At 36.6% G+C, this 23,793-nt stretch overlaps 1 protein-coding gene across 1 annotated transcript in view; it reads right to left on the minus strand.

Annotated features, from left to right (window-relative positions):
* The window catches only part of bab1 (bric a brac 1), a 484,898-nt gene that overhangs the window by 255,979 nt on the left and 205,126 nt on the right, over positions 1-23,793 (minus strand). The gene's annotated exons all lie outside the window — the stretch shown is intronic.

Genomic DNA, 23,793 nt, shown 5'->3' on the forward strand with positions numbered 1-23,793 from the left:
TTTTTCAAGTCGCCCTTAGTTTGAAAATCGAAAGTGGCAATGTATAATAATCGCTGCTCATATCTCATACCACACCAACAATTTAGCGCATTGGAACATTAAATCCCTACAAGAGAAAACGCCGGTAGCAGAGGCAACAACAAGAAATATTAAAAATATTTATATATCTACTGAATGCTGACAATTCAAATATACAAAATATATTTCAGAAATACATATTTGAATATCATATGCAAATATTTATTTGTGTATGTGTGCGTCAGTATGCATTTGCATTTGTATATACATATGACACCACCAATATCAAATGCCACACAATCTTGGATTTAGCAATTGCCACTCGAGGCTGCTTAAAAAGCAATAGAAATGAAAGAGCAGCTGAATGTCGAGTCGATGGCGGTGGCGCGTCGCGTGCAAGATGCGAACATAATTTTTCATTTAAAATTTAGTAATAAAACTTTTTTCAAAGAGCATTTATAGCTTTTTAACGCTATTTGCACCAACAACAAAAAAAAGCTACTACATATGTATGACGCAAGTGATTTTATTAAGGGATTTTATTTAAGTATGCAGTAGCTATAGCTTTTTAGGGATAATACTGATATCTTGCGTCTATGTTCCCCTGTTTGCATCTTCTAGTAGTCCAGGAACCAGTGTGGAAAAACATGAAAGAGGCTCATACTTTCACAATATTATTTTTTTTTTTTCATATAATATTAATATTGTAACGAATTTACTGCAAATCCTCTTATTTGCAACCTTCTGCTAAGCTCGAATCACTAAACTGTTGAATAAATAACTCAAATGTTTAATAATGCAAAATAGACTTTATTGAAGTACTTCACAATAACACTGATACTTCACAACCAATAGCTTGCTTAAATGAAACTGATTGTCGCGCCTCTACTGTTGGTGCTTTTATACTGTGTGATCTCCTCGTTGCATCTTCAAGGCGCTTCCAGAATTTACTTAGTTACTGGTATATAATTATAACTACAGATGCACGTGTGTAGCTCTCATATGCGCGTGTATTTGTGAGCGACACTTCCGCAATTATAATTGCATACTTTTGAGAGCATCTCAGATAAGATATCTGCATGTGTTTGTGCGTTGCTTCTCCGCTGCGTGTACGTACATATGTGTAGACATAATGATTGAGCAGTATTGCCTCATCGTGTATAGGAGGAACGGACTACATGGTCCTATGTCTGAACTTCGAAAAAGATCTCGGGGTCGCAATAGTGCTGAAGGTTTGGTGCAAGGGTGCGGAAATGGCAGAAGATGTTTTACACGTATATACCAATGATTCTAAATTAACTTTAAGTGTCGGATCTGCTGTTTACTTACGTGATCCAGGAAAAGGAAGATCTAAAAGGCTGCAAATCACTGCAGTGTCTTTCAGGCAGAAGTTGTAGTCGTAAAAGAAGCAGAAGGAATTCTGGAAGAAGCGTGCTTAAGCTGCAGTCCAGTCATTATAAATATTAATTATGGTGATTGTTTCACACATTACCTCATCAAGAGTTGTCCTGGAATGCAAAGAAGCATTGGAGAGACTTCCCTCAGTCCGCACCATACAAATATACTGGGTTCCCGTTTATAAAGGGATAGAAGGTAACGAAAAGTCCGATTAGATGACAATGCAGCGTGCAGCACTCGATGAATCGAAGATAGACGTAGCGATCCATTTATGAAAGCTCCAACGGGTTAGGGGGTTAATAATATGCCCGTTGTATGTATGCCTGTAGTATGAGGCGACTTAAATATCCAAATGGTTCAAGGAAATGTCAGAGCACTATACAGCTTCTTCAACCCATTTTATGGTGAGTCCTGTTTATTTAGTAGCCGAGGCTCTGCTTACTCAAAGTTACTTATGGAACTTGGGGGTGGGGGCAGAATAACCAAGAAGGTTTAATGTGGTCAAACTAAATCGTTCCCGAAATGGCCAGGCTTATACCCTAATGATGCTTGTTACCGCAACGTCCCGGATCTATATCCAGCAAAGGACCATCAACCTCGATAACACTCCCCCAAACCTCCGGGGAATGTATTTATCACTACAACAGCAACATTTTTTGGGAGAAATGAAAAGGAGACAGGAATTGCATATGATCTACCTGGACATAAGCGCGGAGCTGTAAAGTTTCTAAGATCAAACTCACAAGGTTGCTCATATCTCTAAAGATAGAAGATTTAAGGTTAACGATGGGCATACTAACTCGACACTACCTTCTGGTGCCACATGCTCATATGTTAGGCCTCATCAATAACAGCAGATGTAGGAAGTGTGAGCTGAAAAAATGCGCACTTGTTGTGTTCGTATCCTATGCTCACAATGTTAAGGCTCCAGCTAGTAGGGGCGGCAGAGTTTGCCAAATCTCGAGACACCAATTACATAAAAACGTTCTAATTTTGTTGCATTGGATAATTTTATGAGAGCGAACAGGCAAAAAGAAGAAAAATGCGGATTGAAAACTTGTGCTTACGAACCACCTGAAGAGTATAAACAAACATAAGTTCTTTCGCTTTCCGACAGATTTGACCGGTTGGTTTTGTACAACCAGCTGGAGAAATGTGTCCTGAATAAGCAGCGAAACTTTTTATTGGATACTGAACCCGCTAGTCCACGCGGACGAACATTAGATGAGGTATAAAAATTGCACTCTATGACCGTGCTGTGCTTTATATATGAAGATGAGAAAGCGAAGTACAATGGAAACCAGGTGCTTTCCAATCCCATACGTAAATAGATATCCAGTCAAGAACTGATTATTGATGCCGCGTAACACTACGAAGCAGACGTTGAGACGTGAATGTAGGGAATGTTGCCCTCGCTTATTCATGCTGCCGAAATATTTTGTTTGGTGTTGTAGTTTTAAACGCAAAGAAATCCCCCAAAGACTAAGATACGGCTTCTCAGTGCGAGTTTAACCTCCAGTCAAAGTTGACTAGAGTTTATCCTGCCACTTCGGTCGGTTTAGCTGAGTTGAGTAGCTGCTGCGATGTTATCGAACAAATTGACAATGTTAAACTCTAGTCAACTTTAACTGAAGTTCAAACTCGCACTGAAAAACCCAGCCTAAGGCATTGTTATGGATATTCCAGTCCTTTATCTAATTGAATCCAGCACTAGCACCTTCTGGCACGAGAACGATTTTTCTTACCACTCGAACTTCCGGATCTGTGGATTTTAGTTACCTCTTATGAGAGGCTTACCTATCCGCCGAATTTGTTTAAGCACCTTAAACCGCTATGGAAAGTTATAGATTTGGTCGTTTTACTTGATGAATTTTTGTCTGAAAAAATATTCAGTATGGCAATCTTGTGTGGGGGTATTGAGTTTCTTCTGGTATGGTTCTTATTAAAAAAATTTAACTTCAAAATTAATTGAAGAAAAAAGTACAGCCAAACGGGTGCTTCAATTAATTCATTCCATTTAACTAAAAAGTCATAAGGCTTTCGTTTATTACAGCGCTGTCAACATACATACCTACATACATATACAGTTATAAACACAAATTCCTAGTTAAATATATCCAATAGTTAATTTCAATACATCTGACTACCCAACTCGAACACTCAGCTCAAAAGTTGTGCTCTACCGGCTAATACCAACACTCAAGCGGCTTCTGCAAGGCATTTCAGTTTAGTTGTTCCGTTGCATTTAACATTTGAAGTATTTTTTTTTACCAGAATCAATTGCATTTAAAAGCATTTTCCTTTTATTACTTTTAGCTGCAGCAAAGTAATGCAATCTCTTCGCCACATGCACACACCCCACTCCAACTTATCTAACACGCTAACTACACACACACACACACGAAACCACATCTACGGCTAGTCACGTCCGTATTGTTTTTCGCAAAAAGAAAGTAATGAAAATGGAATGGACATAAAATTGGTATCCTTGTTACGATTACGCGTGGGCGTCTGCCTGCTGCATTTCTTATTGCGTCTGTCCATATGATACATAAATACATAGACATGTACACGAATAAATGCTGAAAAAAAACCTTGCATGCATACATTAAAAACATCTGTTTAAGTACAAGTGGGATATATTACATACATATACATATCTAAGTTGAATCAAGGGTTAAGCATTAGTGCAAGTATTACTGATTGCAATACTGTAGGCTGCAAATACAAAATTGTTATACCCAGTTGTGCTTAGATTATATTTTCTCTGAAAACATCTTGGTTATTCCAAGGTTATAAGGAAGGTTAAGTTCGGGTGTAACCGAAGATTACATACTCAGTTGAGAGATATGGTGACAACATAAGAGAAAATAACCATGTAGGAAAATGAACCAAGGGTAACCCTGGAATGTGTTTGTATGACATGTGTATCAAATGAAAGGTATTAAAGAGTATTTTATGAGGGAGTGGGCCATATAGACATATAGGTGGACTCCATTTAGGGATATCGCCATAAAGGTGGACCAGGGGTGACCCCAGAATTTGTTTGTACGATATAGGTATCAAATTAAAGGTATTAATGAGGGTTTTAAAAGGGAGTGGTGGTAGTTGTATATGTGAAGGCGTTTTCCAGATATCGACCAAAATGTAGACCAGGGTGACCCAGAACATCATCTATTGGATACTGCTAATTTATTTATATATGTAATACCACGAACAGTATTCCTGCCAAAATTTCAAGGGTTTTTTATTTCTCCCTGCAGAACTTTTTCATTTTATTCTACTTAATGTGGTACAAAGTTTTTTTCTAAAGTTATATTTTGCGACAATAAACCAATCCAATTACCATGTTTCATCCCTTTTTTTGTATTTGGTATAGAATTATGGCATTTTTTTCATTTTTCGTAATTTTCGATATCGAAAAAGTGGGCGTGGTCATAGTCGGATTTCGGCCTTTTTTTATACCAATGCAAAGTGAGTTCAGATAAGTGCGTGAACTAAGTTTAGTAAAGATATGTCGATTTTTGCTCAAATTATCGTGTTAACGGCCGAGCGGAAGGACAGGCGGTCGACTGTGTTTAAAAACTGGGCGTGGCTTCAACCGATTTCACCCTTTTTCACAGAAATAAGTTATCGTCCTAGAATCTAAGCCCCTACCAAATTTCACAAGGACTGGTAAATTTTTGTTCGACTTATGGCATTAAAAGTATCCTAGACAAATTAAATGAAAAAGGGCGGAGCCACGCCCATTTTGAAATTTTCTTTTATTTTTGCATTTTGTTGCACCATATCATTACTGGAGTTGAATGTTGACATAATTTACTTATATTCTGTAAAGATATTAAATTCTTTGTTAAAATTTGACTTAAACAATTTTTTTTTTAAAAGTGGGCGTGGTCGTTCTCCGATTTTGCTAATTTTTATTAAGCGCACATATAGTAATAGGGGTAACGTTCCTGCCAAATTTCATCATGATATCTTCAACCAAATTACAGCTTGTAAAATTTTAAATTACCTTCTTTTAAAAGTAGGCGGTGCCATGCCCATTGTCCAAAATTTTACAAATTTTCTATTCTGCGTCATAAGTTCAACTCACCTATCGAGCTTCGTCGCTTTATCCGTCTTTGGTAATGAATTATCGCACTTTACCGGTTTTTCGAAATTTTCGATATCGAAAAAGTGGGCGTGGTTTTATTCCGATATCGTTCATTTTAAACAGCGACCTGAGATGAGTACTAAGGAACCTACATACCAAATTTTATCAGGATATCTCAAAATTTACTCAAGTTATCGTGTTAACGGACGGACGGACGGACATGGCTCAATCAAATTTTTTTTCGGTCCTGATGATTTTGATATATGTAAGTCTATATGTATCTCGAGTCATTTATACCTGTACAACCAACCGTTATCCAATAAAAGTTAATATACTCTGTGAGCTCTGCTCAACTGAGTATAAAAATGAAAGGAGGAATTGGAAGTATCTTACTAATGGATACAGCAACTCATTCTTCAATTATTCAAGAATAATATGCAAGAATACTTTTTATGATGGGTTTCGCTGCGTGTACAATATTCCTTCTATATTAAAGAACATAACGTAACTGAAATTCAGAATATCTGGTGTGACTCATAATATTTTCAGAGGAGGCTTTTTGCATTTGCAAGCTATCGTTCATGAATGTGCAATTTTATCACAACCACTGAAAAATCACGATCGACGGCAGCGACAACTTCGAATATAGTGTGATTGACTGATTGTGATGGGGTGTGCTTATCGTTCGCAATCAAGCTTTGCAATAATGACAACCACAGAGCCGATCATAACTTTCATCAAGGGCGCGATTACCTGCGATAATATAAAACAACGATCTTGTGTTTCGTGCACTGAGAGAAATTGCGACAGATGTCATAGCAAACAACGGCTTTGCTAACAATCAGCTGATAGTCGTTTACAGCGGTAGTTGAAAGCAGCACAAATCACGAACTCTTTGAATCATACTGAGGCACCTAGTTGTTCTGCTGTGACAAGAGCTGTGACTGCGATTATAGGTAAGCGAAATTGTGAATTGAGATCTTATTGCTCTGCTTTAACTACTCAGTCACAATAGCGAAAACAAATGCTGCGACTGAAATGTCACACTCGTAAATCACGCTCTTCCTAAAAAATCGCAGGATCAAACCAAATCCTATATCAGTACCCATGTAAAGTTATTGGGGAAAAATATATTTTTAGATCAATTTCGAAAATATTTTCACGATCTTATCCATATGAGTTAGAAACAGTTTCAATATTCTTAAATGATTGTCGAAAATATTTAACATCATTTCTGCAATCCTTTCAAAAAACTCGGGACTAATTTATGGATTTTAACGGGCAGCTTGGGAGTTTCTTTGAGTAATTTCAGTAATATAACGGGATCATATAGGAACCTTGATTCATTGATCACCTGCAAACCATTGAGAGATCAGTTTTTAATTATTTGGGCATTCTTTGCGGAACTAATGCGCGTATAATTGGGATACTATTTCGGGGCAATGTCCAAATATTTTGTAGGAATAATTGTTTTCGTGCTGCAATTCCTCTTGATTTTTTAAATAGTTTTTTGGGGTGCGCCTTTAATGTTCGACTTTCAAAATTCCCATAGGACAAAATCTCGATTAATCACACCAATTTTCAGATAACACCATATCAGAATAAAACGAAATGCCGACAACAAGATACAATCCAAAAAAAAGTCCTATAATAATAGAACTCTGGGCCCATTTCACAAAAATACAAGTCAGTACTGATGTTACATACCCCTCACTATATTTCACGTTTTCAATAAAATGAAGTTAATAAGAAACTATTCTCCTCTTTTTATGAAATTGTTTGCTGTAATACATCTGGGTATATAATAGTCAGCTGAAACCGAACTCACTACACTTATCACTACTTTGGTGGCTGTGCCTACTTAATATATTGCGCATACACTCACACATACAGACAAAGAAATATACATTGTTGCAAGGCAATCGCATGTGGCATGCAGCATGCATCACATGTCTCATGGCAACATTGCTTCTGCTTTTGTTGCATTGCGGCGCATCTCAGTGGCTACACTATTTTACTTGCAACATTATGACTAGCCAGCGGACGCGCTCATGACCGCGTAAACGTGAATTCTCATACCCAAAGTAGTACGAATATATAAAGTGTTTTGTATAGGAAAACGCAGATGGATGCGAAGAGAAGTGGAAGGAGGGCAATACGAAAGGAAGTAAAAATGTATATATGACTGCAAATGCAACTGCACTCACTTACTCGCACCACACATAAAACACTCCTCTGCACAAGTGACGTTGTTGTTGCATACGGCAGACCGGCGGCGAACAATATCCTGCGAATGGTCAGTACAACAACAACATAAATATAACAACAATAAAAACGAAAATAATATGTGCATGCAGCATACCTCCTCCCCTCGATCACTTTCTCCAACCCTAAAGTCCAAAAAAAGCTGAACATCCAACACTTAGCGTCCATTGCACGTCACCCAACACCCCAGTTACTCATACACTCGATTAGGTCCATGACACTAATATTTTATTACTTACATTTCTGGCGAACTGAGTTGAGTAGTTGCGTTGTAAATTTTATAGTTTTGTGGTACTTAAGTTGTAGATACAAAGTAATTTTGTGGTTGTATTGGTGTTTTGCCAAATAGCGCATACTCTTTGTGTGTGTGTGTGTGTGTCTGCGTGTGTAAAATGAGTGGGCAGCTTCAGTATTTCAATATCCTGCGATAAAGCCAATGTTTGTAAGTGTGTGTGTGTGTATGTCTTTGTGTGACTTTGACTGTTTTGTGGCCGGGTGTAGGGCATTCATTACTTATTTGTAATTCAGTTCTACAGCTGCGATTTTTATTAGCGCTTTGTGTACGAGAGTTGAGAAATTTTGCGAATATTTTCTGCAATAGTAACTTGTTTTAGAATATTAGCAGATGTTATGGTTAGAAATACAAGTACACGTTGCATATTGCGAAAATGCAATATAAATTTTTTTATATCCAAATACCCGCAATGCATATTCTTATTTCTAAAGTTAGTAAATTGAGATTGATATCTCTATGTATATACATTTTCTATGTAAGTTTTGCCAGTATTCTTAAGAAAAAAAAGTTCAACAAATTTGGTATTTTTCAGAAAACCGACCTCGTACTTGTCTTACTTACGGTCCAGTATTTCTGAGTAATTTTTATTTACATTTAAAGATAAAGGGACCATGGAAACACGAAAACTTAATTACTCGGAAGTTAAAGACTATAGATCAATAAGTCTCTCTTGCTTTATCATTTAAACACTGGAGAGACTTATCGATCTACATATTAGGAGCAATGACAATATCTGCAGGATGGACGCAGCTCAGCACGCATACCGAAATGGCAAGTCAGTTGAAAGTGCCCTTCACGAGGCAGTCAGTGCTATCGAGAACTCACTGAGTTGCAAGGAATACACGTTAACTGCTTTCCTCGACATTGAGGGTGCTGTAAACAATGTGCAGACGGAGGTCATCTGCAAGGCTCTCACAAGATATGGAACCCAGAGCTCTATAGTTAGGGGTAGGGTCGTCAACGCAACTTTAGGAACTGGTTCTATTGGAAAAAGAACCACCAGAGGCGGGGTGCTATCGCCTCTTCTGTGGATACTGGTGGTCAATCAAATTCTAGAAATCTTTAGGAGAAAAGGAAGAAAGGTAGTTGCGTACGCCGACGACTTAGTGCTTCTGATCAAAGAAAAATTCTTGCCAACGATCAGCGATCGCATGGAAATGGCACTTTGAGACATTTCGCGATGGGCAAGGCAAAATTTGCTGGGGTACACACAACGTGTCGTGTTCACGACAAAGACAAAGGCACCCTCCTTTAACTTACCGAGGATAAACGGCAAAACGTTAAACCTATCTTCGGAATCCACATATCTTGGCATTATACTCGTCCAAATTCAGCTGGAGAAGGAACGTTGAGATGAGATAAAAGAAAGCTCTAGCAGCACACTACACCTGCAAAAGGGCCTTTGGACGGAACTTGGAACATATGGTGCTCTGATCTGGTGGAAGGCGCTAGGCAAAAACAGTAATTAAGTGTGGGTCGGGAAGGTACAAAGGCTGGTATGCCTAGGAATGTCAGGCACCGTGAGCAGCGCACCTCAAGAAGCGCTAAATGTAATCATGACATGACGAAGAGACATTTAAATGGAATAATAACTGACCTAACATCCAAAACCGACCACATCACAACGGTTTTGGACTTCCGGGTTCAAAACATACGATGTCCTTCAAGGGAGGAATGGGAAGAAGACCGATGGCTCGATGGAAAAAGGAACTGGAGCTGGGATGTACTCAACACAACTACAGTTAAGTCAATCATTCTGACTTTTTGGCGCTTGCAGTGTATTCCAGGCCGAGGTCTATGCCATAGACGGAGCAGCAATGCTGATTCAAGAGAGTAGGGTCTCCAACAACGAAAGGACAATCTCTGTTGACAGCCAAGCCGCCTTAAGGGCATTAGAGTCCAACATGATAGAATGGGATATCGTGCGGAGGTGTCGAGATTCGCTGGCTTCTATAAGTCATCTCAATGTCTCCTTTTGCTGGGTCCTTGGGCACAGCGGTATTGAAGGGGATGAACAAAAGTGAAGTGGACAGCTCCGTCCGACCATCGGTGAGATATCCCCTGGGGAGAATCGAGGAATATGAGAACAGTGCAACGAACTTGCTATGGACCAACTTACGGGTGTAATCACAGGTCATTGGGCTATCAAACTAATGTTCCAGCGGTGGCGAATACCAACAAGCTCCCACTGCAGATGCTGTCAGGATGAAGAGGAAGAGGAGTCAATCTACCACTTTTTCTGGCGATGTCCGAGGCTTCAAAGAAGAAGGTTCAGGTTTCTGGGCTCACAGTACTTCGACAGCCTTGCAGAGGTTGGGAAAGCGGACGTCTCCCTTCTTCTGGGGTTCATCAGGGAAAGCAAGTGGCTCGTTGAGAGCCACTAAGAGGTAATGGGGTTAAACGAATGTACCGCCACCCTGCCCTTACTGAGGGCACTCACAATGGACAAAAATATCTCCGCGGGGAAGTGTGGGTAATAAACACGCACCTCTTAACCTAACCTAACCTAACCTAAAGATAAAGGGGCGCAAGAGCCGTTTGTCAAATTTTACCATAACTGGAAAAGTGAAAATTTTAGTGTTATAGAAAATATTGCCCCAAACATTGGTACAAAAGCTTGTCGTTTCTTTCTAACACTGCATTTGTTTATCATTTGTTCTTCCATATTTTTTTTTTATCTCGGAAATTCAAAATGATGAGTAAATTTTTAGCAACAGGCTGCATCAATATGTGTTAACTTCCTGATAAAATCGGGGAAAATAGGAAAAATGTGTGGAAGGAGAAACGTTGGAGTTTCAAGTGTTAATACGAAATTCTACGTATTTTGTTAGGGCCGATGTTTTCTTTGGCACCAAAATCTAAAATCTTTAAAATTCTGTAGACATGGTCTAAGGCAGTGGTCGCCAGCTGTGGAAAAATTATTCGCGCTCACTTCACACATATTATTATTCGTTTAGTCGTCGCTGAACAAACAGAGTAGCAATATCGGAGAAGCTTATTGTTTATTTGGTCATTTCCAAAAAGATATTTTGCAAACAAATGCTCATGCGCAGAATGGTTTAATGGTATAATGTTCACAATTTATTTTGTATAAATTTTTCGTTAGAATAAAGCAATTAAATAGTATTTGTATGGCATATTTACTAATAATTTTTTGAGTGCTAACAAACATGCGTGCATATGTCCGACCTCATTGCTTTTTTATCAACGACTAAACCACTACCATTACACACACAGCCACAGTTTCAATTTTGGTTACCACTGGTCTAAGGACACCTTGTGCGCACCACCTTTTCTCTCCCACATTTCCAACACTTCCACTCTTTCAAAAAATTATGTCGCTATACCTATCGCTCTTGCTGTACCTCTACATATCATCTTTCTTTACATTTCCATTTGCCTCTTCCTGTCACTCTTCCCTTAATCCCTGTCCTATTCTTCCTCTCTTCCTATCCCTCTTCCTTTTCGGTCACATTTTCACTCCTCATATTCCCTTTCCCATCCCTCTTTCATCTTCCTTTCTCCTCATTCTCTTTTTCTCAGCCCCGCCCAACGGTTCTATCTGCTTATATGATATCTACTCTTTTTCCGGTTCTGCTCTCACTCTTACACGATTTATGAATCTGTCCCACGATTTCCGGCTTTTTGGAAATAGCTACGTCGCCTTCTTATCGGTAACAACCGATACCGGTAAGATATTGTTTATTATCGGCTTATTATCGATAGCGTACTATATCATCAGTTATCGGTTTGTTATTGGGTTGTTATCACCCAGTGATCTATTTTTTACTGGTTTCTTATATAATCGACAGGTTACAGATATGTCATCAATTTGGTATTCAAGTTGTTCGGTATCTGTTTCATAGCAAATCGATGATTAGCCGATAACGAATTTATCACACGACGATAACAAATCGATAGAAAGGGGTTAATAACCCTATAACGTTTCGATATCCAATCGATAATTTTTTTGTAACAAAAGGATAACGAATCGACAAATTTTCAAAAGCCAACCTATAACTTTTTTAATATAATTTTCCGATAACAAAAAGATAAATTTTTGATAACATATCGATAGTTTTTTGACAAAAATCAATAATTTTTTCTAAAATTTTTCAGTTGTAAGTCGATAACTTTTTGATTACATATCGATAAAAATAGTTAACTATTTGATTCCTCTTGTTATCGATAGCAAATTTCGACACTTCGATAGCATACCATTCCCAAATAATGCGCCTATGCCTACCGCATCAAAAATCGACCCTGAGATTGGAGGATCAACTAAGTTAATTGTGGCTACTTTTGAATGCCATCAACGGGGTTTGCTCTTTCCCATTTCATGGACTCTAGTCATCAATGGCCTTCTTCGCATTCTAGAAACTTAAACTTAAACTAGATACTTAGTAGAATGCAAGAAGAACCAACATCCCATTGCATCATATATATAGCTTCCCGTTATTTTAAATCAGTTGAAATAGTCTGACAAACTCCGTTTTAAAATTTAACTCGTCTGACATCTTAGCAAGTTAAATTATCACATGCGGTCATAAAACTTAACCGATTTTCGTCGCTTCAAATAGCTAGATGAATCGTGTATCAAGAAACCCCCATGCCAAGAAAAAACATTTGGGTACTTTTTTCTGGAACGCATTTTCTATGGCAAGCGGACAGACAGAACTCATTCGATGTGTTTATTTTAAATAGTATTTTGATGTACCTCAGAACAGCTGTTCTTTAAAATATATATAAAAGTACCCTGCGGTCAAAAGTCAATTCCGTTAGGTGTTATTTTAACTAGTTAGTATTTCGACGGGCACATAATACCTCACCGTTACTTCTGCAGATTAAAGAAGCCATTGTAAGGGCATAGCCTTTTAAATCAACAAGCCCAGACGGAATACCTATGCCGATGCTGAAACACCTTGGGCATAAGGGCATCAGCTACCTAACGCATGTTTCTACTTGTCGTTTTAGCCTTTGTCATTCCCACTACCAAAGCCTGAAAACGCAGCTTACGATGGTGAGTTGTATCTACCGTTATCATTTTTAAAGCCAGTAGAGAACCGTTGGAAACTATTCTGCTTCCCTCATTTAAAGACCAGCCATCAGCATGGCTTTCGTTAAATGCATATCACTACCACCGTGCTAAACACCATTAACATCCAGATAAATTGCGGACTGAACCAACCAAAATTCTATTGAATTTGCTCATGGCACTTAACATGTCAAGGCTTTTGACACAGTCAACCACCGCGTTCTACTGAAGGAGGAATAAGAGAACATCTCCGTAAGCATTACTATGGGATACCGCACCGTCCAACTCAGCCGGTTAATCCAGATAAACATAAGATGGCCCTAAGCCTAATCCACACTGAGGCGGTAAAAACCTTCGAAAGGTCGCGCTCGGAGAACGCTGTTATCAAAAACTCTTGCATAAACTAACTAGTATGGCATCTGGTTAGGATTCCTGGTGTATATTGTGACCAGTTTGTCGCCGTGTTAAAAATACAGCAGGGTATGCACTCACGTAAATGTTAATGCTATTTGTGCTTCAATTATGGACAGTAAATTAATTACAATATACACCAATTAAATTAATTTCATTATATTGAATTTTTAAAATATTGTACTTACATATGACATAATAATAAGCACAAATATAATCTACTTACTCATATAATATGTATAATTGTTCCCCCACTAACTTTACTATGCTTTGTAAATATGTTACCTAGTAGGAAAATCGGCTGCCAGAAAAGATATCAAATCTTATAATACATATATGCCATTAACTTGAAATATATATGTATAATTAGAAAGACCAGTGAAACTATTTTTTAAATTACTTATTCATCAGCAATTAGTTTCCCACACGCATCTTTATTACATAGTCTCTAACCACATGTATTTACCGCAAAGCTTACACTTACTTATACACAAGGACACTTGCCTGTTCCCACACTATACGTAAATGACGGCTTAGAGTAGGAGAAAGACAAAAGCCGCATAAAACATAATTAAATGTTAATAAAAAAACAGTTAAGTTATTATAAAGTTAAAGAATATAACTCAACAATAACGGGAAAGAGAATAAAAGAAGAGGCGCAGGGGACAATAGATTTTTTATGCATGTATTTTGGATGAAAGTGGGGCATACATATTTAACATTAGGAGTACATAGTTTTTACATTAGGTGGTTCCTTATTTGTTTGAAAAGTGTTTTGTGTTAAGTAATAATAATAATAATAAAACTCAACTTATTAATACTCTCAAAGCCCGCCCAACCGACACGAAGGGCGCATTCGCATGACGCACGGATTTTGTTTTGACGAGTTGTTGATAGGCGGAAGTTTGTTAAGTGTCAAGATCTATAACTGATCTGCTACTGAATGAAAATCGTCAGCTGAATATTATACATAACTGTTAGAAATTACACATATATTACATTGTTAAATAAGTGAACATTTTTACAATGTAAAAAATAAAATTTTTTATTTTTATTTTTCATATTGTTACGAGTTAAGAAAGGTTAGAACAGCTATCTTTAGTGAATCCGTTATATCAAATGAACTCGAATGAGAGTTAAAATCGCAGCACAAACAACCAAAATATTGATTTAGTCCGAAATTAGTTCTACACTGCCTCAGAAGAAGAGGTTTGAAATGTCTTGGCGCTCGTGATGGGACGTTGAAATTTACTTCGTTTAAAAGAAAAGGGCTTGAAATCAACCTATTCAGTGGCTTAGCCATAAACCTAACATTTCTCTACGACTTACAGAGTTGGAAGATTGATAAACTTCAAACGACTAGTTTAAGGGGGAAGATTATACGTAAAGAGCCAATGAAAATTCCTTAAAGAGAAAAGTAAAAATTGCTTTTGTATTGATTCTAATCTATCTGCATGAGGTCGATATCGCGGATTCTAGGTTACTGATCCATATTCTAGTATCGGTCTGACTAATGTGGTAAAGAGGGCTTTATTTACATAAGGGTCACTAAATTATTTGGACCATCGTTTCACGAACTATAGAACACCTCTAGCCTTATTGATAGTAGCCTTAATATGAAGGTTGAAACTTAGTTTACATCGATCGTGACTCCCAGGCCAATAATATAATTTACTGATACCAGAAAAAAATTATTAATTACGTAAGAGGCACATGAATTTACATTTATTGAGGTTCAGGGGCATTGAAATAACGTTGCACCAAGCACTTAAGCAGCCCAAATCCACTTGAACTAAGTGATGTTCTTCAATAGGCGCATAAGACCTAAAAAGTTTTACATCATTGGCATACATAAAGATTTTTGAATATTTTATTGTTGTACAAATATCATTATTAAATAGCATAAAGAGAATTGCACCAAGGCGACTACCCTGTGGGACGCCAGAGGGAACATCAATGTCAATGGAAATATTATTTTTTAAAATTCCTTTTTGCGTTCGACTGCAGAGATACGACGAGATCCACTGCGTGAGACCAGGTTGGAAGCCAAGTCGATTCAGATTGTAGATAAGCAAAGCATGGGAGACTTTCTCAAATGCTTTACTGAAATCAGTATAAATAACATCGGTGTGAAGATTTTCTCTAAACCCGTTAAGAACATGGGTTGTTAATTCAAGTAGATTTGTAATGGTGGATTTGCCTTTACAAAATTTTTATTGGATATCTGCAATCAATGTTGAAGAGAAAAATGTTAGCTGATTGGTAACAGAGCAATAAACTGAGCTTCATCGTCCAATAAATTTTTGTTTTGTTATCTTCACTATCTTGTTTTCTCTAATAAAAAGCCGATGCAAATATTTTAGGCGGTGATTCGTACTAAGATTTTATTTATTTTTTTTTAAACCAAACCAATAGCTCGACGATAATGTCGTTGCTGATAACAAACGTATACGTCTTCCATGTCGGCTGTTATCGTTAACAAGCCGATGAAACTCTTTCCAAAAAGTTCCGAAATGTTTTACAAATAATTCCGAAAGTATTCCGAAATAATACACTAGTAGATCCAAAATGGCCCACAAATATTTGAACTAATTCCGAAGTAGTTACGAAAAGCTTTCGAATTGGATACAGAATGATACCAATATCTTTTCGAAAAAATATCAAACGAATACGAAATTATTCCGAAAATAACTTCAGCTGTTTCCTCAAGGGTACAGACAACAAATTGTACAGATCCAAGACGAGTCTCAAAAGAAGACCATACAAAGTTATGTCGAAACTCTCTTGAAAATAGCGACAAAGTCCTGAAGTAATAGACTCCATAATTTTTAGAAATAGTTGCGTAAATAGTTTTAATCTTAATCAAATTACTCGAGTACTTGGTACTCACGCCTTTTTTAACAGACAAATAATTATAGGTATTTCTTCCATACATATTGTTACGAATTTAGTGAAATTCCGCTTATTTGCAACCTTCTCCTAACGTTCGAATCACTAAACTGTTGAATAAATAGCTCCACTATTCAATACTGCAAACTGGCCTTTATTAAAGTACTTCACAATAACACTTCTACTGCTCGACAGATACCGTGCTTAAATCAAACTGGATCATCGTGCCTCAGCTGTTGTTGCTTTTATACTGTTTGGTTTCCTCGTTGGTATATTTCTAGGCGTTTCTATTTCTAGAATTTACTAGTTAGTTACCAGCTATAAAATTACCAGCTATAACATAACTACAGATGCACGTAATAGCTTCTCATATGCGTGTGTATATGTGAGTGATAATTCCACAGATAATTGCCTACTCAGATAAGATATATGCATGTGTTTGTGCGGCTCTCTCCGCTGCTTGTACGTACATATGTGTAGACATAATGATTGATTCGTTTATGTAGATACAAGTGACTGCCTGCTTTATTGTTGTTGTGGCTTCATTTACTTAGTATAACTTAGTGTCACTAATATTCGTCACAATATATTTGACATTTTCAATTTGCCTCGAAAGTCAAACTCTTGTTATGATCTAATCAGAATTTTATCTTGCCATTCCTTGTAGGACAAAGTTTGCAAAATAAGCGCACCCTACTATACATATATATGTAACTACTTAAGTTGATATAGGTTTGTAAGTCAATTATTTTAGCAGTTCTCATTCTCTCATTCTCATTTTTTTACGTTAACTGTACGTAATAGTTTCGATTTAATATAATCAGATAATTTATAAAACAAAAAAATTTAATTTCTTCAGCCTTCGCATACAATAAATTATGCACTAAATGGGTAGGAGTACAAAATTACAGAAACAAGTATCAGGTTGTGATGTAAAATTATACAAAAAAGGAAAATGCATCCGTAATTAGTTTATAAATAATTGAATTAAAAAAGGAAATTGCTTTCGTTATATAAATGGGCAATTATAATTTTAAATTCAGTTTTTTGAATTTTATAGTAATGAAATTCTTGATTGCATTACTTAAGAACTTTTACCAGCCAAACTTAACTGAGAAGTACAAAAAATACAAAAACAGTATTCAAACATGTAAGGAGGGGATTGTTTTCCGTTGTAACGCTGATACTATACCTTTTGGGAAGATAACTTAATTATAATCAGATAGCATTATTGTGAAATATTTATATGGATCTGAGAGCATTCATCAACACATCGGATGATTTAAATCTTAAATCGAGGGCCCATAAAAAAATGAGCTCAAATCATGCATTCCGGAATTGTTGTAATTGTAATCGAATTTAAAAAAAAGTTTGATGATGTAGTGCTTTTGAAAGTTTTCGATTTTTTACATTTCTTCCACATTTCGCTACCAGTGTTCGGAGTATTCAAAATTGTTACCTGTGTAAACGACTACGCTGGAGATAAAGGCTTAATTAGCCCGGATATATATCGCGAAAAATATAAATAGTGTAACGAATTTTGTGAAATTCCTCATAATTATGCACCTTCTGCTAATAGAATAAAGTCTGAACATTGCGGTAATGTGTGATCTGTTTATTGGTTCATGAAGAGGACCCGTCTTAGTCTGCAAAGTGTATCATGTTATGCGATCACGGATCGAAAGCTATATTCACTTGAATGATTCTATTAGAACTGTCAAATTCTAATGAATTATAGATCTAATGAGTATGACTTGTAACCAATTCCGATAACCGATTAGTTTTTATGGACCAATCTAGACGATAACATAACAATACACTCCTTATTTGTCTAGAAATTTCAACTTTATAGACAAGTCTTCTTTTCTCAACAATAGGTTGTCTTGGTGATTTGTTTCAGACAATCAAACGTACATCAGCTAACTTCGGCAACTACTCGTTTCGAAGTGAGCTTAAAACCTTCGAATATAGGGAATAAGGATATCGCAAGAGTTCAAATTTTTCCTGAACTTCTCGGCAATTATTGAAGACTTGCGGCAGTGGTTAAATAACTTGCTACAAAACGGGTTGTGCGTAATAACGGAGACACGCACCTCTGTTGGTCGTAGTGTATAACCTATAGCTGAACCAGTTGCGATAAATCGGGGATACACACACCTTTCGGTTACAGAAGTGGAAAATAGTGTAGAGATGAAAAGTAGAGAACAAATTCATTTGCAGCTGAGTATAAGCGTACTAGTTTTTTGCGAAACAATTTCATAAGTTTATATAAACGTATACATTTAGCAGTCCATATAAAATTTAAGTGCATATGTATAAAAATGTAAAAAAGCACAACTTAAAACATTTCTTACTTCAACTTTTGTGCTAAGTTTATGCCTGGAAAAAATATATACCCTATATGTAATTATAAATATTTCATATTTCTTATTCGCTTTTCCCTCAACCCAAGCTTTTTTCCTCATTTAAATATGCATGAATTTCTTCGCGTCCTCTTCGTTTCTATATAATAATATGGTTTGCTCGCTGTATAATTACGTTTTTTATCCATTCTTCTCTGAAATTATTTTTCATACCTCCCCGTGTAAATTTTCATTTTAATATAAAATAAAATAATAATAAGAAAGTAAAGCGAATGCAGAAAAAATATTATTATTATTACAATAAAAGTAAAAAACGGCACACAAAAAACAACAACCAACACAACGAAGGAAAATGAGAAAATCGATTTTATGCAAATTGACTTTTGTGTTGTCGTAATTGTAAATGAGGATTTCTTTCGATGTCTACACCGCCGGCTCAACAGCCACCCAATGAGTGTATAATATTTTCTGGTACTTACCCACTTTTACTTGATATTTATTCTTTAATTTTATTTGTTAAGACAATGCAAAACGATGGCAAGCAAGTGGAGATGGGGTATTTGGGGAGAAGGGGGTGCGGGCGAACTTATGCGGACTTCGGGTGTATGGGTTTAAAAGGCAATTAGTAAGAGGAAGAGATGGATGGGGTGTAGGTATGTAAAGCGTGTGTGCGTCTGGGACTGCAAATTAACCCAAATAGAATCCCTGTAGAGAAAAAGTAACAAAATTTTCTTAAGTCTTTACAGACGCGATGCTTTGATCTTTAAATAAAATAATTAAAAAAAATTGTTTAAGTTAAACGATTTTATTGGAAATAATACTTACATGAAGTAATAATAATACTAAAAGTTATATATGACTATCAATAGAAATTTGACTCGTCCAACGCTTTTATTTAATTGTCTGATCAACGCCCTAGATTGATGAGGAGTGTGATGACTAGTACCTAGGACCTACCTAATTATTTTCTAACTTTTAGTATTATTATTACTACATGTAAGTATTGTTTCCAATAAAACCGTTTAACTTAAAATTTTTTTTTAAATTATTTTATCTTCAAATTTTTAGTCTTTATTTAATTGCCTATGATTTCTCATTCAATTTAGTTCATTAATGACTCATTATTACAAGGACTCTTTCCTGACAATTTGTTACAATCTAAGTCCTGAATACATAATCCTTCCAAAGACTTTACTCGACTCTGCGCCACGTATGTTTGTCCCTCCTCCAACTCCAAAATATTTTGATGCCACTTCTACCGGACTGTATGTAATATTTGTTCCAAATATGAGCCAAATCGGATCACAAATACGATTTTTGTGAACATCTCTATCCTTGCGCCACCTAGCGGCGATTTTTTTCTTATTATTGCATTGTCATCGGGTTCTGAACTATACTCCAAGTTTCAAGCCTGTCGCTTTTTTTACGATTTTTGTGAATACCTCAATCCTTGCGCCACCTAGCGGCGATTTTTTTCTTATTATTGCATTGTCAGCGGGTTCTGAACTATACTCCAATTTTCAAGCCTGTAGCTTATCGGGAAGTTAGTTAAATTTGAATTACAAAATTCGTGCCAGTCAACTCAACCTAAATAAAACCGTTTAAAAAATAAGATAACAATAGAACCCGAAGATGCCATGAATTTGAAAATATTTATTATTCACCTGAAAATACGGCAAAATTTTTTGACTTCCTTAAATTGGTAATGCACCACCAGGTTAAGTTAGGTGGTAGCTGCCGTGATAGGGGAAGCTCACTTGTTCAACATGAAGGTAATTAAACTTTGAGAATCGTTGCGTAGCAACGATATAGTTTCGAATGAGACCGAGCTCAAGCTGGGATCAATATTTCGCAGATCCAAGTGAGTCACGACCGAAGTATGTTTGCCTAGCCCTTCAAGAGGAGGTGTCCGCCCAACGCTTGCTGCGCTGACTCGAGGCCAATCTATGCAGGAGTAAACCACCGGTGACAGCGGAATCCTGAAATCCATCTACAGCCATATTAATCCCGTTCAGTTGTACTGATGCGGACTAGGAGATCCGCTTGACAGTTGCCCGGAATATGTTTTTGGTCCAGGACCAGATAATCTTAATTATTAAATAGTTCGATGCAATCGCAAGCGATGTCAGGCAGTCCCAGATAACTTCGATGATAATATAGTTGAACTCAAGGCCTTGATAGCTGCTTGGATATCAGAGTAGATGTTAGATTCCCTAACCGTAATAGTATTGGATAGCATGTCATCCACCGCATTCTTAATTGCAGAAACTTCCGCTTGGAAGGCGCTAAAGTGATTCGCCAACTTCAACTTGCGACTTACATTTAGCTCTTGACGAAGTAGTGAGACTTTCCTGGTCTGGAATAGTTAAGACACTATTTCTGTGACATATAGCTTGGATTGTATGACACTGCAGCAGCGGTTGGAAAGTCGGTATAACTGTTTCACGTGCAACCCAGCTCCAATTTCCTTTTATAATTTTGAGCTGTCTGTATAGACTGTAGTATCCCTACCAATAACTAAGTCCTCCTTTCGTTCCCTCCTCGAAGAATGTCTTATATTCTGTGCCTGAAAATCGACATATGGTGTGATATTTTCCATGTCGAGTGCTTGCCCGAAATTAGAGCGCCGTACGTTATATCATTCGAACGTGTGTAATGTATCTTTCTCCGGTTCCTGTGCTGTACGTCCTTCCCTGACCTATCATCAACACATTTTTTCAAGCTTAACTTGAAATCGAGAATTATATTAAAGTGAAAAAGTAATCTGATTTTTGTTTTTCCCTGTCAATCGAAATGCAGAAAAATTTCGTTTTCATGAACTCACTAATATTTGGACGGAATTCACTTATGAATAATATTGTAACGAATTTTGATAAATTCCGCTTATTCCAAACTTTCTGCTAACGTTCGAATCGCTAAACTGTTGAATAAATAACTCCAAAATTCAATAAGGCAAAATGGTTTTTATTAGACTACTTTGAGAGTACTTCACAATAACACTTAACTTCACAACTAATAGCGTTCTTAAATCAAAACTGCTTAGTCATGCCTCGGCTTGCGCTGCTTTTATACTCTCGGTTTCCTCGTTAACCCATTCCTCCTAAGGTCTAGTAATTTCGCGAATTTCATGCTTGGTTACCAGCCATATACATGTATATTTGTAGTTTGTAGCATATGCGTGTGTATATGTGAGTACTAATTCGGCTGATGATTACTTGAGTTTGTGAGTATCTCTCTGCTGCCTTGTATGTATGTGTGTACATGATGATTTATTTGTTTACGTACATACGAGTGGCTGCTTAGTATCGGCTTAGTGATGCTAATATTCGTCACAATATCAATAAGTCTGCAGCGTATGCGGTCACCCTCGTCCTTTCGCTGTGAAGGTGGCCTAGATTTCGTATTTATAGAAGAGACCGCAAATTGTATCTTAATGATCCCGAAGTAGTGCTGAAATGGTTCAGGAAACAAATTTGAAGCAATTTCGAGGAGGTTTTAAAGGTATCCTGAAAACAAATCCGACAAAGTCCATAAATTACACTGAAAATAAATCCGTAATGATGCCCAAATAGTCCAAAATTAATCCCGAAATAGTCTTAAAATGAGCCCAGAAATATCTTGAAAACCGGAAATGATCGCGGAAGGATTCTGAAATTATTCAGAAAGATACTCGTAATCTTAAAAAAAAAGATTTCGAAACTATGCGGTAATTTTACCGCACCAACTTTGGCATTGCTCAAATGTAATATTCCCAAAGAAGTATCAGAAAGTCTGGAAAAATTTCAAAATAGTCCCAGAAACAATCCCAACACGATTTCGAAATGATCCCGGAACGTTTTTGAAATTAATTTTACACAAAAACGAATATCCTGAATCAAAGAAATACAAAATCTACACAATGTTCTCAAAAGTTAATGCCGGGTCGTCTGGATTGGCCTTTACCGTGATCCACCACTGCTCTGCCACCAAAACCTTGCGGTAGAGCTAGTTCATTGATCTTATCATAGGTCTGCCACCTTAGTTTCTCCAAAAGACCTGATGGAAGTGTGTTCACAAAATTTTTATTTATCTGAATGAGAGCTGACATTGTAGGTGTAGGAAGATATAAATATCTAGTTTGAAGCAAAAGACATAAAGGATGAAATAATACAAATGAAATATATGTAAATGTGATTTTATATTTTCCAAATTGATGTCTGCGTGCCAATCAATATCTTTTTACTCTGTGGAAAATGAAAAACTTTTTAATTTTTTTTTTCGATTTGGCTTAGTTACCCAAATAAAAAAAAATTTAAAAAAATACACTTCCACCCTAAGACTAATCCAATTAGAAGTTTCGACCAATCCGAATCAAAGCACTGTTACATTCTTTGCCCTCATAGAACTAGAACTGTAATGAATATCTTTAATTTTTCTTCGTTATGGATCTAAAACTATATCTTATACAGATCTGGGTAAATAATTATTTATTTCCTGCGGGTATAGGCTTGCATTTGTATATATGCGTTCGGGTACACTAATACATACAAAGTTGAAAGAGCCAACATTTGGTGGCAATGCTCTACCGTTAAGACAATGTGCATAATAAGCATAAAACAAAATATAAGAAAATATTAAAAATAAGTTGAATAATTAGATTCGCTTAGCAGCAAAAACAGCAAAGCAGCCAAGCTGAAAGTATGTTGTGTTGAGCTTAGTTTGGGGGGTAAAATGGCCATTTTGATTTCTTTATATGAAAAGAGAAATTAAATTAGTACTGAAAAAAAAATAAAAAATTAAATTCTATATTCAAAGAGTGGTTTTGTAGCAAATAATTTTAAACATCTTACCCAGCTTTCTTCGCCCTATCAAACTTCACAAATTGACCAGTCAAAGGTCACTATCCCAAAACAAAGATTTCATAAAATTTATTGATTCATGCATTTGTGCTCCGCCAATTTCTTCTATTGCCTTTGCAACATTTTAAGTGATCTTTTTGTTTTTATTTATTATACTCAGCTGAGCAGAGCTCACAGAGTATATT

This window comes from Eurosta solidaginis, chromosome 5, assembly GCF_040869045.1.
Source record: "Eurosta solidaginis isolate ZX-2024a chromosome 5, ASM4086904v1, whole genome shotgun sequence".
NCBI classification, from domain to species: Eukaryota; Metazoa; Arthropoda; class Insecta; order Diptera; family Tephritidae; genus Eurosta; species Eurosta solidaginis.